The following is a 15,238-nucleotide window of genomic DNA, read 5'->3' on the forward strand; positions in this document are numbered from 1 at the left end:
CCCACCCAACATCATGTATAAACACGATCAACATACATTTCGTTGGATCACCATCTCATCGTCGCATAAAAGGATCATAATTCATCGACGAACGCGCAAACACATACTACAAACTACATAAAAACATAGATAAAACGGTGAAGGCGAAGAAAATCACCATTTCCTCACCAGCCCCTTCCCCTTCGATTCATCGGCGGGGATATGCCCCTCCTCCATGCAACGTGTGGCGGTGCGTCGTCGTCGGAGCTAGAGCTAGAGCCATCCGCCAGGTCGGAACGAATCAAATCATATGGTTCTATTTCTCAACCTTTCTGACTTGCTCCTATGGAACCAAGGTCGAAAGGATTGAAAAAGTCAGCATCTACTAATTCGGAACTTAATTTGAAAGCCATATTTCGACCCGGACGCTTTTGGGATGCTTCTAATAACCAACGAATGGCAAGTGTTCTTCCTTGTTTAGATCCTATTTCAATCGGAACTTTCCGCATCGATCCTTTTTTATTATTTTAAAGAAATATAAAAATGAATAGAAATTAAAAAAGTAAAACGATTCCTTTTTTTGTAAATATTTTTATTTTTGCCCCAAGAGCCTCCGGAGCATGCGGTCCTGCTCCTTCGCACACCCGGCCGCCTTGGCCTTGGTTGTCGCATCCTTTTTTTGCCTCGCGCTCCGATAATTCGATGGCGAGTCGGGACGCCTTGGCATTCTTGCGGCAGAGGAGCCAAGCATCCGTCTCCACCATCGTGAAAGAGCGATAGAGGACCAGCACGAGGAGCACGGCCTCGGGATCGACCAGCGCGCTCGTGCATGCCGAGCGTGCAGTTAGCGCCTCCCCTACCGACGCCCTCTCACTCAGAGCTACATGGTAACTTCAAAGCTCGGAGCAAAATGCAATCACCGTGAAGCCCGGCTCCACTGAGTTTCACGGCTTCTAGATGGAGGAGCATAAGGCCTTCGTGGTAGTTGTGGCCTCGTCTATGGTGGCCTTGGTCTCCACAAGCACGCCCGATCCTCATTGACTCTCTTTCGGGAATGATAACGGTGTTGATGCCATAGCAGTCTCTGGCCTCCCTCGTCTTCATCTTTCACCATGCCTCTTGCCCCTCAGCGTCGTGCTTCATGGCACGAGTGGCGGATTCGAGCTAAGATGTTGGAAAAAATTGGGGGGGGGGGGGGTCTTGTGTCCTACAGCACCATGGGTTGCATTGTTGTTAGGACATATTTCTTCCCTTGTAGTTTTGGTGATTGATGATAAGGTATTTTGCGGACTAACCGTGTGCCCTGAGTATTTCAGAGATTTCATAATATTGACACGAGACGGTCTATTTTACTCTCGGTGATATGGTGCGAAGACAGATCCGTACGACGTTTCTTTTCAAGTGGTATTTCAGTCATAGGAAACCCGTACTATTAAGAGGGGGTCTGCATCTGAAAGGTTTGGAGGAATCAATACGTACACATATTCTTTGCACCCACCTTTCTCTCCCAACAACTTGGAAATTCATAGTGTTATGGGCATCGGGCTTGTGGTGACTCCCTAATGGTAGTACTGTTGCCCCTAGCGGTAGTACCGCTGGAGCGGAGTACCACGCCTGGGGGCAGTGGTACCGTCCTGGCGGTACTTCACATCTCCAGTGTTGTGGTCTATACGACTGTGGTCTGCACGGACTCTCACACGCACGATAGTAGGGCGGCAGTAGATTGCGTGCATTCCACTTTAGGCGATAGTACCGCTCCCTATGGAGCGGTAGTACCGCTTCTCCTACAGCGATAGCACCGCCATGTGTGGTACTATCGGACACTCTACTGCGTTGCTCAAGTCCATGTCCCCCCTCTTATTTTCGATGTGCGGTAGTAGAGAGGCAGTAGGCGCGGTAGTACCGCTTGGTCCGGTACTACCGCCCTACCTGTGATGTACTACCGCTTGAAGCCCTATAGTACCATCCCCAGTGGTAGTACTGCTTGTGTAGTTTTGCGAGCAAGTAACCATTGGATTTGCACTGTCACTATGTAAGGGGGTCTTCTTCCCCAAGAAGAATTACCTCTTTTACCCCCAAGCTCCATTGTTGCTCCTAAGCTCATTTTCGCCCTATCTCTCTCTCCCTAGCCATCAAAATTTGTTGATCTTCTAGGGTTTGGAGGTGAATGCCTCGACTTCCACCGAGAGAAATTTGATTCCCTCAATAATCCCTTGCGGATCTTGTTACTCATGGGTGTTTGAGAACCATAGACGGAAGAGGTCACCTCGAAGCCACAATCCATTTGTGGTGAAGTTTCGTGGTGGTATTGGTAGCCTCCAATTAAGTTATGGAGATTGCCCCAAGCTTGTTTGTAAAGGTTCGGTTGCCGCCTTCAAGGGCACTAATAGTGGAAGCATGACCGCTTCCATTGTGTGCGGTTGTGAGGAGAATACAGTGTCCCTAATGGCTTCGGGAGCATTGTGCCTCCACACCGTTTCAACGAAGACATACTTCCCCTTAAAGGGAAGGAACTTTGGTAACACATCCTCGTCTTCACTGTTGTGGTTACTTCTTACCTTTACTTTGTGCAAGATATTATTCTGTTGTATCCTTTGCTTGCTTGCTAGTTGTTGGTGTTAGCATCATATAGGTTGTTCATCTAGTTGCATATCTAGACAACTTTTTTGTTGCTTACCTTAATTTGTTAAGAAAAGCTAAAAATTGGTAGTTGCCTATTCATGCCCATCTAATCAACCATATCGATCCTTTGAATTGTGACCTTAGGGGCAAACCCATCGGCCTACACCTCACCCATGTCCTCAGCATCGTCAAGACTAGAGGCCCTAACCTCCACCTCATCAGCAGTAGGTTACCCACGGACCTGGGGCTTGGGTGTTGATGCTTGAGCGGCCTCGTGATTGGTGGTCACAGGCAGAACATCTGCAAACCATAAAAGATGACAAGATTATCACCATGCGGTGGTAAAGATCCCTAAAGTTCAATGAAGAAACACCGAACGTCAACACATGTACCCGTCTCCAAAATGGAGGCCTTCGATGGCGTACTCTAAACGTCTACTCCGGCTCCTGGTAGGTCACATACGGGAGCTTTCAACCACCCACTGGAAGTTGAGGACACTAAGGCCAACTCCACCGCGCGACCCCAAACGGACGTCCGTTTTGTCAGGATTCTGTCCGTTTGGGTGGGGAGATGGGGTCGTGTCCAGCCCTGTCCTCGGATGCGCTTGCCACGCGCCCAGCGTGCGGCCGCATCCGTTTGCCCTATATGTCCGCCTCCAAAAGAACAATGATTCAGATGCCAGCGGCCTAGTTCACGCCAGCGGCCCTAGTTCACGCCGGCAACACAGCCAACGGCCTACACGTCATCGTCGGCAACAAAGCTAGCGACCGACAACACAGCCAGCCTCCAAAATGAATAGTTTTGTTCATCGGCAACACCACCAGCGGCCGGCAACACAGCCAGCCTCCAAAATGAATCTGTTTTTCGCCGACACACAGCCAGCGGCCCAGCGGGCGGCACCCATGCCAACCTCCAAAAAAGAACGGCCACGTCCGATTGGACGACCTAGTTCAGGCCGTCGGCGTCAAACATCTCCTTCTGCCTGGCCTCGAACCATCTCACGTCCAGCGACCCCGAGAAACGGGTGTGGGCGTCGTGCCTTGGCGGGGGGTAGCCGGGCGACACAGCCGTGGTCCGCAACATCGGCGACTGGTAGTGGGAGACCGGGCGACCGACGAGCCTGTGCTCGCCGGGCCGACGGCTGCTGCAAAGAAACCGGTCGGACGACAAATTCCAAGCATGAGGAGGGTGTGCGCTTTGTTGACGATGGCCTCCTTCTCCTTGACATCGATCTTGCACCGCGCGGCCTCCATCGCATCGCGCTCGACGGCGAACTTGCGTGCGGCGGCGTTGTCCTTCACGGACGCCCTCCGGTTCCTCCTCTTCGTCGATTCCGCGTCCAACTTGGCGATCTCCTCCGGCGTGCACTCCGCCCGCGGCTTCCTTGGAACCTTGGCCTTCTTCTTCTTGGGCATTCCGGGCTGGTCGACAGCCGGGCCGCTGGAATTCGGGTGGGCGTCGGCCATGGACGGGGGAGAGAGAGGGAGACGACGGGAAGTGGGAGGGTTTGGGGGGAAATGGCGCCAAAAGGGGCGGGGTGGGTTTTACTTTGTGCCACCGACTGGTGGGCCAGGGGCGGACGAGCGCGAGCGTCCCGCCCGTCCGCGCGCTGTCCGTTTCACCCCAAAATCGGCACAAAGTTGGGCCGGGGATGGGTCGAAAACGGACACAAAACGGACAAACGTCTATTTGCTCCTGTGCGCTCGGCCATCTGTTTTGTCTGTTTTGCCCCAAACAGACACGCGCAGACAGGATGGGGTCGCGCAGTGGAGTTGTCCTAAGACATTGTCTTCTTTATTGGCGTGGCCGGCCCTAGAACCATGGAGCCCCGAAGTTAGCGAATAAAGCAAAATAAGCTTTGTGGACCAAGACAAGGTAAAGGATGAAAGGCTTACCGGTTGGGCAAACGTGTTGCGCTTCCTCGGGGGCTTCACCACCCGTATCGACACCGCTAGTAGGAGCGTCGGCCTACTCAAAGGCTTCCTAATCCTTAGGGAGTCCCCACAAGGCTCCCTCTCCGACCTAGCCCCGATTACGGAAGTCCCCTCGTCAAGACTTCTCTTCAGATCTCGTTCAAGTGAAGTTGTCGGCACACCCCCCACCCCCAACAAGACCTCCCTCCTCCTAGGAAGGATCGTCCTCGTCCTCTTCTTCTTCTTCGTCCGCCTCTTTGTCATCGTCATTTTTTCCTCCCCTCATGAGGCGTGGCAGTCTCCCTTTCTTAGCGAGAGGAGCACAATAAGCCGCAACCACTTTCTCTGGCTCGGGTTCCAACATCTTCGTTATAGCCGGGTCCAGAGGCCGCGGCAACATGGACAAAAGGTGGCGAAGTGTCACGAATTCCTGCAGACACAAAGGAAGTCACTATGGGATATAAAACAAAATCACCACTAAGTCGAAGGGAATTGCAATCACGGATTCCAGGAACTTAAATTGCTAGGAGGACGGTTGGAGCTGAAGTGATCCACTGCCACTTTTTGCGGGATCTTGTGCAGCGGGAGGTCTGTGAGAACATGGACACAGCCCCGACGCTCATCCTCGCCAAGTTTTGTCGCCGTCACCGAGGTTGAATCCCCATGTCCCGTATAAAGCCTTATGAGTGTACCCATGCTGCTAGAGAAACCCTTCGCTTGATCCATGCCAGCAAGATATGCTCCCTCTTTGGCCCACAATCCCGTAGGCCCTAGACCACATCAACTAGCTTTTGGGTCCCGTTTGATAACTTCTTCATCGGCTTCTGTAGGATTGCAAGTAGGTCTGGAGGGTGGTGATTAGACTACTTGGCTAAATAAAACATAGTTTTTTTTTCTAATTTTAGTTTTTGACAAGTTCTAGTGATTCACACAAGTCAAGTAACACCCTACACATGCAAGTCTAGAGAGTAGGCTGCGGAAAGTAGAGACATTGTATATGAATGTAAAGGAGGGATCGGAGAAATCAAACGCAATGAAGACATGATGATTTTTGGTGTGGTTCTGATAGATGGTGCTATCATACGTCCAAGTTGATAGAGACTTCAACCCACATAGAATAATGGATGTGCAAGTTGATACGCCTCCGTCGTATCTACTTTTCCGAACTCTTTTGCCCTTGTTTTGGACTCTAATTTGCATGATTTGAATGGAACTAACCCGGACTAACGCTGTTTTTAACAGAATTGCCATGGTGTTGTTTTTGTGCAGAAATAAAAGTTCTCGGAATGACCTGAAAATTTACGGAGAGTTTTTCTGGAATTAATGAAAAATACATGCGCAAAGATCCACCGGAGGGGGTGAGCCAGTGGGCCACAAGCCCAGGGGGCGCGGCCACACCCCTGGTCGCGCCATGAGGGCTTGCGGGGCCCACGAGGCTCCACTGCCTCCAATCTCAGCTCTATATATTCTGTTTCGCCCGGAAGAAAATCAGGGAGAAGGATTCATCGCGTTTTATGATACGGAGGCGCCGCCACCTCCCGTTCTTCATCTGGAGGGCAGATCTGGAGTCCGTTCTGGGCTCCGGAGAGGGGAAATCATCGCCATCGTCATCATCAACCTTCCTCCATTGCCAATTCCATGATGCTCTTCACCGTTCGTGAGTAATCTCATCGTAGGCTTGCTGGACGGTGATGAGTTGGATGAGATCTATCATGTAATCGAGTTAGTTTTGACGAGGATTGATCCCTAGTATCCACTATGTTATGAGATTGATGTTGCTACTACTTTGCCATGCTTAATGCTTGTCACTAGGGCCCGAGTGCCATGATTTCAGATCTGAACCTATTATGTTGTCGCCAATATATGTGTGTTTTAGATCCTATATTGCAAGTTGTAGTCACCTACTATCTGTTATGACCCGGCAACCCCGGAGTGACAATAGCCGGAACCACTCCCGGAGATGACAATAGTATGAGGAGTTCATGTATTCACCAAGTGTTAATGCGTTGGTCCGGTTCTTTATTAAAAGGAGAACCTTAATATCCCATAGTTTCCATTCGGACCCCGCTTCCACGGGAGGGATGGACAATAGATGCCATGCAAGTTCTTTTCCCTAAGCACGTATGACTACATACGGAATATATTCCTACATTAGATTGACGAACGGGAGCTAGTTACATATCTCTTCATGTTATAGTTGTTACATGATGAATCACATCTGGCATAATCATCCATCATCGATCCAATGCCTATGAGTCTTTTACTACTGGTCCTTGCTACGTTACTTTGCTGCTACTGTTGTTACTTGCTACTGATGTCATTACTGTTGTTACTTGCTACCGCTGTCACTACTGTTGTTACTTGCTACTTTGCTGTTACCTGCTGCAAGACTTTTCTGGCGCCATTGATACAACAAGTCAGGAATAGCCTGCCGTCAACAGACCTTTTTCTGGCATCGTTGCTATCATACCACTTTGCTACTGATACTTTGCTTGCAGATACTAATCTTTCAGGTGTGGTTGAATTGACAACTCAGCTGCTAATACTTGAGAATATTCTTTCGCTTCCCCTTGAGTCGAATCAATAAATTTGGGTTGAATACTCTACCCTCGAAAACTGTTGCGACCCCCTACACTTGTGGGTTATCACAAGTCCACGGCAAGCACTACCGATGAAGGGTCCACGAAGAAGTAACATTGTCTATTCCACCATGGCTTACGTCCATGAAAGTACTAGCCTCGGTCGAGGTACATCTTCACAAAGTAGGAATCTCCTTTCCCTTACAAACTCCTTGGTTCAACTCCACAATATTTGGAGGCTCCCAAGTGACACCTAACCAATGTAGTAGACACCACTCTCCAAAAACGAATAGATGATGTTGTTGATGATGAACTCCTTGCTCTTGTGCTTCAAAAGATAGTCTCATCAACACTCAATCCCTCTCTCATAGATTTGGCATGGTGGTAGGAGAACGATTGGAGTGGAAAGCAACTTGGAAAGGCTAGAAATCAAGGATCATATGGTTGAACTGGAATACCTTGATCTCAACACAAGTCTACGTGTTTCTCTCTCGGAAAATGGATATGAGAAATGTTGGTTCCGTTCTCATTGCTCTCTTTGAGCTGGTGGAGTGGGTGGGGTATATATAGACTTCACTTCAATCGTTACACACCTTTTTGCACATCTCGGTGAGACCGTGTTAAACCACTCGATGAGAATGATTAGTGTAAAAGATTTGAACTTTAGGCTTTTCAGTGAGACCGTGTGAAACATCTAGGAGGGACGGATGGGTGATGACCTAAACACTTTCCACACTTTGGTGAGATCGGTCAATCTCACTCGAAAATTCCAAAGTGAAATTGATAAGAAATAGAAGGTTGGCAAGTGCACTTCGGTGACATTCATCGATTTACTCCAAAAAACCAAGATGATATCGGTGGATAATAGAAGGTTGGCATAATCGATTCGATGAGGCCAAAGGTTCATCTCGATGAATCCGATTCATTAGGTTTTAGGCAGTGGCTCTCTCAAGTATATCTTGATGGGTCCTGATTTAGTTGTTTTTGTGGGACCGAGATAGGCTTTAGGATTTTGGACGGATAGGATTTGGATGGTGTGGTTGAGGGTTTTTCGAGTAATATCTTCAAGAACTTGAGAAAACGACTCATGATTAAAACTCCATCCCTTTTAATGGTATTGGCTTTCCTATGGACTCAATGTGATCTTGGATCACTAAACCAAAAATGTAGAGTCTTGGAGGTTTTGCGAATCCATGTCCTTAGCATTTTGAGGGGTCCACATCTTCATCCATTGCCATACCTAATTGAACTTTCCTAAAATATTCTTTGAATAGGCATTAGTTCAATGATGTAAATGTTATTATTAATTACCAAAACCACAAGGGGATTAGTTGCACTTTCAGCTTCCAAGACCTCTAATGTATGGGCGACATTTTGACAAAGGATGACAGGTCATTCACGAGCCCCAAGACGTAGAACCAGCCCTTTTGCCAGCCACACACCAACTTCGGCATAGCCACCTTAAAGTAGTTGGACCAAGTCACAAGCTAGAGATTAGTGCCTCCGAGGTTGCAGATGTCATCATCGTTCTTCTGGACCTTGATGGAACAACTCGAAGTACGGCTCCGTCCTGCTCGCACAACATGGTGCAGTTGGTGATGTGCAGGATGGCACTGGGTGTGAGATGATGCGGCTGACACGTGTAAAAGAAAAAAAACATGTACACGAAGTTGTGCAGCGGGAAGCACAATCCATGACCAAGGTATTGTTGATGCGGTACTGCTTGTTGTCGACTGGCGCTTGGATGGCTTCAGTCATGCCACCCTCCATGGAAGCTCCTCCTTCGATGACAGCGATTTCCCTGTGACGAGGGCCTCCAGGTGGTGTCCACGAGTGGTGGAAGGAATCCACTTACTCGTGGTCTCATGCACTTCCCTTTTCTCATCAGTGGAATCACTAACCTTTGTATTCTTCTGATGGTTGACAGCGGTGGCCTCGGTCCCACTCCGGCCACAACCGTGATCGAAGCTTAGCTTGCCTCACGCTGTCGACTGGTACGTTTCCAACGTATCTATAATTTTTGATGGTTTCATGCTATTATCTTGTCAAACTTTGGATGTTTTGCATGCCTTTTATATATTTTTTGGGACTAGCTTATTAACTCAGTGCCAAGTGTCGGTTCTTGTTTTTTCCATGTTTTTGACCCCTTTCAGAGGAGATTTTGAAACGGAGTCCAGACGGAATAAAATCCCCGAAAAGAATTTTTCCGTAAGGGAAGAAGATCACGAGACTTGAGAGCCAAGGCAGGGGGCCCCAGGGGCCCCACAAGCCCTCACCCCGTGGCCAGGGGGGAGGCCACGAACCACAGGCTTGTGGGCCCCCTGGATGCCCTCTGCCCTAGGGGTTGCGCCTATATATTCCCTAAAAATCCCAAAAAATCAGGAGATCATCGAAAGTACTTTTCCGCCGCTGCAAGCTTCTGTCTCCGCAAGATCCCATCTGAGGCACGTTCTGGTGCCCTGCCGGAGGGGGGATTCGGACACGGAGGGCTTCTTCATCAACACCATGACCTCTCTGATGATGCGTGAGTAGTTCACCATAGACCTACGGGTCCCTAGCTAGTAACTAGATGGCTTCTTCTCTCTCTTGGATCTTCAATACAAAGTTCTCCATGATCTTCATGGAGATCTATCCGATATAATCTTCTTTTGCGGTGTGTTTGTCGAGATCCGATGAATTGTGGATTTATGATCAGATTATCTATGAATCTTATTTGAGTTTCTTCTGATCTCTCTTGTGCATGATTTCATATCCTTGTAATTCTCTTCGAGTTGTGGGTTTTGTTTGGCCAACTAGATCTATGATTCTTGCAATGGGAGAAGTGCTTGGTTTTGGGTTCATACCGTGCGGTGACCTCACCCAGTGACAGAAGGGGTAGCGAGGCACCCATCGTGTTGTTGCCATCAAGGGTAAAAAGATGGGGTTTTCATCATTGGTTTGAGATTATCCCTCTACATCATGTCATCTTGCTTAAGGCGTTACTCTGTTCGTCATGAACTCAATACACTAGATGCATGCTGGATAGCGGTCGATGTGTGGAGTAATAGTAGTAGATGCAGAAAGTATCGGTCTACTTGTCTCGGACGTGATGCCTATATGTATGATCATTGCCTTAGATATCGTCATGACTTTGCGCGGTTCTATCAATTGCTCGACAGTAATTTGTTCACCCACCGTGATATTTGCTATTTTAAGAGAAGCCTCTAGTGAACACTATGGCCCACGGGTCTACTCCACACCATATTTTCAGCCTTACACTTTTTACTTCGTTGCACTTTCCGCCTTCAGATCTCACTTTGCAAACAATCTTGAAGGGATTGACAACCCCTTTGAAGCGTTGGGTGCAAGCTTGTTTGTGTTTGCGCAGGTACTCTGGACTTGACGAGACCCTCCTTCTGGATCGATACCTTGGTTCTCAAACTGAGGGAAATACTTACTGCTCCTGTGCTGCATCACCCTTTCCTCTTCAAGGAAAAAACCAACGCAAGCCCAGCCTCCGTCAACGTGTCAATTTCTAGCACTGTTGTGTGTTGCCGTAGGAGAAGAATTTCTGGCGCCGTTGCCAGGGAGGAAGATCAAGTCAAGAACTTATCCAAGTAGGTGTCGCAAACTCATCTCTTGCATTTACTTTGTTTGCTAGTTGCCTCTCGCTTTCCTCTCCCACACTTCACAATTTTCCTTTTTCGTTTGCCTTTTTTCGTTTGCCTTTTCGTTCGCCCTTTTTCCTTGCTTGCTCTTTGTTTGCTTGTGTGCTTGCCTGCTTGCCGAAGTCACCATGAATGAAAACACCAAACTTTGTGACTTCTCGAATACTAATAATAATGATTTTATTAGTACTCCGATTGCTCCTGCCACTAGTGCGGAGTCATACGAAATCAATGCCGCTTTGCTGAATCTTGTTATGAAAGAGCAATTCTCTGGCCTTCCTAGTGAAGATGCCGCATCCCATCTCAATACCTTCATTGGGCTTTGCGATATGCAAAAGAAGAGAGGTGTGTATAATGACGTGATTAAATTGAAGCTTTTTTCCTTTCTCGTTGCGAGATCGCGCAAAAACTTTGTTTTCTTCTTTGCTCAAAAATAGTATCGATTCTTGGGATAAGTGCAAAGATGCTTATATATCCAAGTATTTTCTGCCGGCTAAGATTATCTCTCTCCGTAATGATATCATGAATTTCAAGCAACCTGATAATGAACATGTTGCACAATCTTGGAGAGAATGAAATTAATGATTAGAAATTGTCCCGCTCATGGCTTGAGTCTTTGGATGATTATTCAAATCTTTTACGCTGGCTTGAATTTCGCTTCTAGAAATATCTTGGACTCCGCCTCGGGTAAAACGTTCATGGAAATCACGTTAGGGGTAGCCACAAAACTCCTAGACAACATCATGACAAACTACTCTCAGTGGCGCACTGAAAGGTCACCTACTAGTAAGAAGGTACACACTATAGAGGAAATTAACTCGTTGAGTTTTAAGATGGACGAGTTAATGAATTTGGTTTCTAGTAGAAGTGCTCCTTTGGATCCTAATGATATGCCCTTGTATTCTTTGATTGAGAGTAGTAACGCTAGCTTGGACGTTAATTTTGTTGGTAGGAATAACTTTGGCAACAACAATGCTTTTAGAGGAAACTATGTTCCTAGGCCTTTTCCTAGTAACTCCTCTAATAATTTTGGAACTCCTACAACAATACTCATGGAAATTATAGATTACCCTCTGATCTAGAGAGTAATATCAAAGACTTCATCAACTCTCAAAAGATTTTCAATGCGTCCATAGAGGAAAAACTACTCAAAATTGACGATTTGGCTAAGAGCTTTGATAGAATTTCTAGTGATGTTGATGCTTTGAAAGTTAGATGTGCTCCTCCCAAAATCAACATGCATGAAACTTTGAAAGCTATGCGTGTTTCCATGATTGAGAGCCAAGAAAGAACCGCCCAAATTCATGCTAGACATGAATGGCTTAAAAAGGTGTGTTCTCGTGATGAGAATCACGAAGATCTTAAAGTGCTTGGTGTGACTCCCATTGAATCTTTGTTTTCTTGTGTCAAACCTAATGATTATGGGGCTGGATATGAATCCACTTTGGTTGAAAAGTGCCCCAATGATTCAGAGTCCATCTATCTTGATGCTAAAAGCATTGAAAGTGGAGTAGAAGATGTTAAAACTTTGAGTAGTAATGAAATTACTACCGTGGATTTCAAGTAATTCAATTATGATAGTTGCTCCTTGATTGAATGCATTTCTTTGATGCAATCCATGTTAAACTCTCCACACGCTTATAGCCAAAACAAGGCCTTTACCGATCATAGCGTCGAAGCTATGATAAAATCTCTTGAAGAGAAACTTGAATTGGAAGTCTCTATCCCTAGAAAGCTTCATGATGAGTGGGAAACTACCATCAAAATCAAAATAAAAAACTATGAGTGCAACGCTTTGTGTGATTTGGGTGCTAGTGTTTCTGCGATTCCAAAGTCTTTATGTGATGTTCTGGGTTTTAATGAGATTGAAGAGTGTTCTCTTAATTTGCATCTTGGTGATTCTATTGTCAAGAAACCCATGGGAAGGATCAATGATGTTCTTGTTATTGCAAATAGGAACAATGTACCCGTGGATTTCATTGTGCTTGACATTGGTTGCAATCCTACATGCCCTATTATTCTTGGTAGACCTTTCCTAAGGACTATCGGTGCTATCATCGATATGAAGGAAGGGAATATTAGATTTTAATTTACTTTAAGAAATGGCATGGAACACTTTCCTAGAAAGAAAATAAGATTGCCTTATGAATCCATGATGAGGGCCACTTATGGTTTGAGCACCAAAGACGACGATACGTGATCCTATCGCTTTTATGCCTAGCTAAGGGCGTTAAACAATAGCGCTTGTCGGGAGGCAACCCAATGAATTTATCTTTTTCCTTCTGTTTTGTTGCGTCCACACCATAAAAATTCTGTTGTGATTGTGTTTTTTGTGTTTCTTTTGTGTTTGAGCCAAGCAAAACCTTTATTCAGAAAGAGCTTTTGAGTTGATTATTTTTGCTGCTGGTTGATATGCCTTTTGCCGAGGCCGTCGTAATTTTTAAGATTTTTTGAGGTACCAGAAGTATACGAAGTATACATATTGCTACAGACTAGTCCATTTTTGACAGATTCTGTTTTTGTTGAGTTGGTTGCTTGTTTTGATGAATCTATGGTTAGTATCGGGGGATACTAGCCATGGAAAAGTGAGAATACAGTAGCCCAACACCAATATAGATAGAATTCAAGGTTGCTACAGTACCAAAAGAAGTGGTAGTTTGTTTTCTTGTGCTAATGTTATCACGAGTTTCTGTTTAAGTTTTGTGTTGTGAAGTTTTCAAGTTTTGGGTGATGCTCTCATGGACAAAGAGATAAGGAGTGGAAAGATCTCAATCTTGGGGATGCCCAAGGCATCCCAAGCGAAATTCAAGGACACAAAAAAGCCTAAGCTTGGGGATGCCCCGGGAAGGCATCCCCTCTTTCGTCTTCAATCCATCGGTAACATTACTTGGAGCTATATTTTTATTCACCACATGATATGTGTTTTGCTTGGTGCGCCTTGTATCTTAGGAGTCTTTTCTTTTTGTTGTGTCACAATCATCCTTGCTACACACCTTTTTGAGAGAGAGAGACATGCACTCATCGTGATTTTGCTAGAATGCTCATAGTGCTTCACTTATATCTTTTGAGCTAGACACTTTTGTTCATAGTGCTTCACTTATATCTTTTGAGCTAGACACTTTTGCTCATAGTGCTTCACTTGTATCTTCTGAGCTAGATACTTTTGCTCTTTGTGCTTCACTTATATCTTTTAGAGCACGACAGTGCGTGACTTGGTAGTTGGCTTATGCTATGAAAGTAGTCCCAAATGTGATAGGTACCCAAAGAGGATGCAAAAACCTCCATCTTCATGTGCATTGAGTAGAAATAGAAGTTTTGATTCCTCTCAATTAGTTTTGAGATGTGGATTTGGTAATATTAAGAGCTATGTTAGTAGGGTGTTGTGAATCTAGAAATACTTGTGTTGAAGTTAGTGATTCCCGCAGCATGCACGTATGGTGAACCGCTATGTTAGGAAGTCGGAGCATAATTGATCTATTGATTGTCACCCTTTGTGTTGTGGTCGGGATCGCGCGATGGTTAACACCTACCAACCCTTCCCCTAGGAGTATGCGTTTAGCACTTTGTTTTGATTACTAATAAAAACTTTCGCAACAAGTATGTGAGTTCTTCATGACTAACGTGAGTCCATGGTATAGATGCACTTTCACATTCCACCATTGCTAGCCTCTCTAGTGCCGTGCTATTCTCGCCCGTGCACAAACCCACCATATGCCTTCCTCAAAACAGCCACCATACCTACCTACTATGGCATTTTCATAGCCATTCCAAGATATATTGCCATGCAACTCCCACCGTTCCGTCTCATGACTTGTGCCGTCACTCTCATATTGCCATTGCATGATCGTAAGATAGCCAGCGAGATGTTTCAATGTCATACGCCATGCTAGATCATTGCACATCCTGGTACACTGCCGGAGGCATTTCCTATAGAGTCATCATCATTTTGAGCTGTGAGTAAATAAAAGTGTGATGATCATCATTATTAGAGCATTGTCCCATGTGAGGAAATAAAAAAAGAGGCCAAAGAGCCCAACAATAAAAAAAGGGGGGAAAAGAGGCCTAGAGCCCAATTGAAAAAAGAGAGAAAAAGATAGAAGGGACAATGCTACTATCTTTTTCCACACTTGTGCTCCATAATAGCACCATGTTCTTCATGATTGAGAGCTTCTTGCTTTGTCACTACCATATGCTAGTGGGAATTTTCATTATATAACTTGGCTTGTATATTCCAATGATGGGCTTCCTCAAAATTGCCCCAGGTCTTCATGAGCAAGCAAGTTGGATGCACACCCACTAGTTTTCCTCTTGAGCTTTCACATACTTATAGCTCTAGTGCATTTCTTGTATGGCAATCCCTACTCATTCACATTGATATCTATTAATGGGCATCTCCATAGCCTTTTGATACGCCGAGTCAATGTGACCATCTCCTCCTTTTTGTCTCACAACCACCACCACACTCTATTCCACTTATAGTGCTATATCCATGGCTCAC

Source organism: Hordeum vulgare, chromosome 1H (genome assembly GCF_904849725.1).
Source record: "Hordeum vulgare subsp. vulgare chromosome 1H, MorexV3_pseudomolecules_assembly, whole genome shotgun sequence".
In the NCBI taxonomy this organism is placed as follows: Eukaryota; Viridiplantae; Streptophyta; class Magnoliopsida; order Poales; family Poaceae; genus Hordeum; species Hordeum vulgare.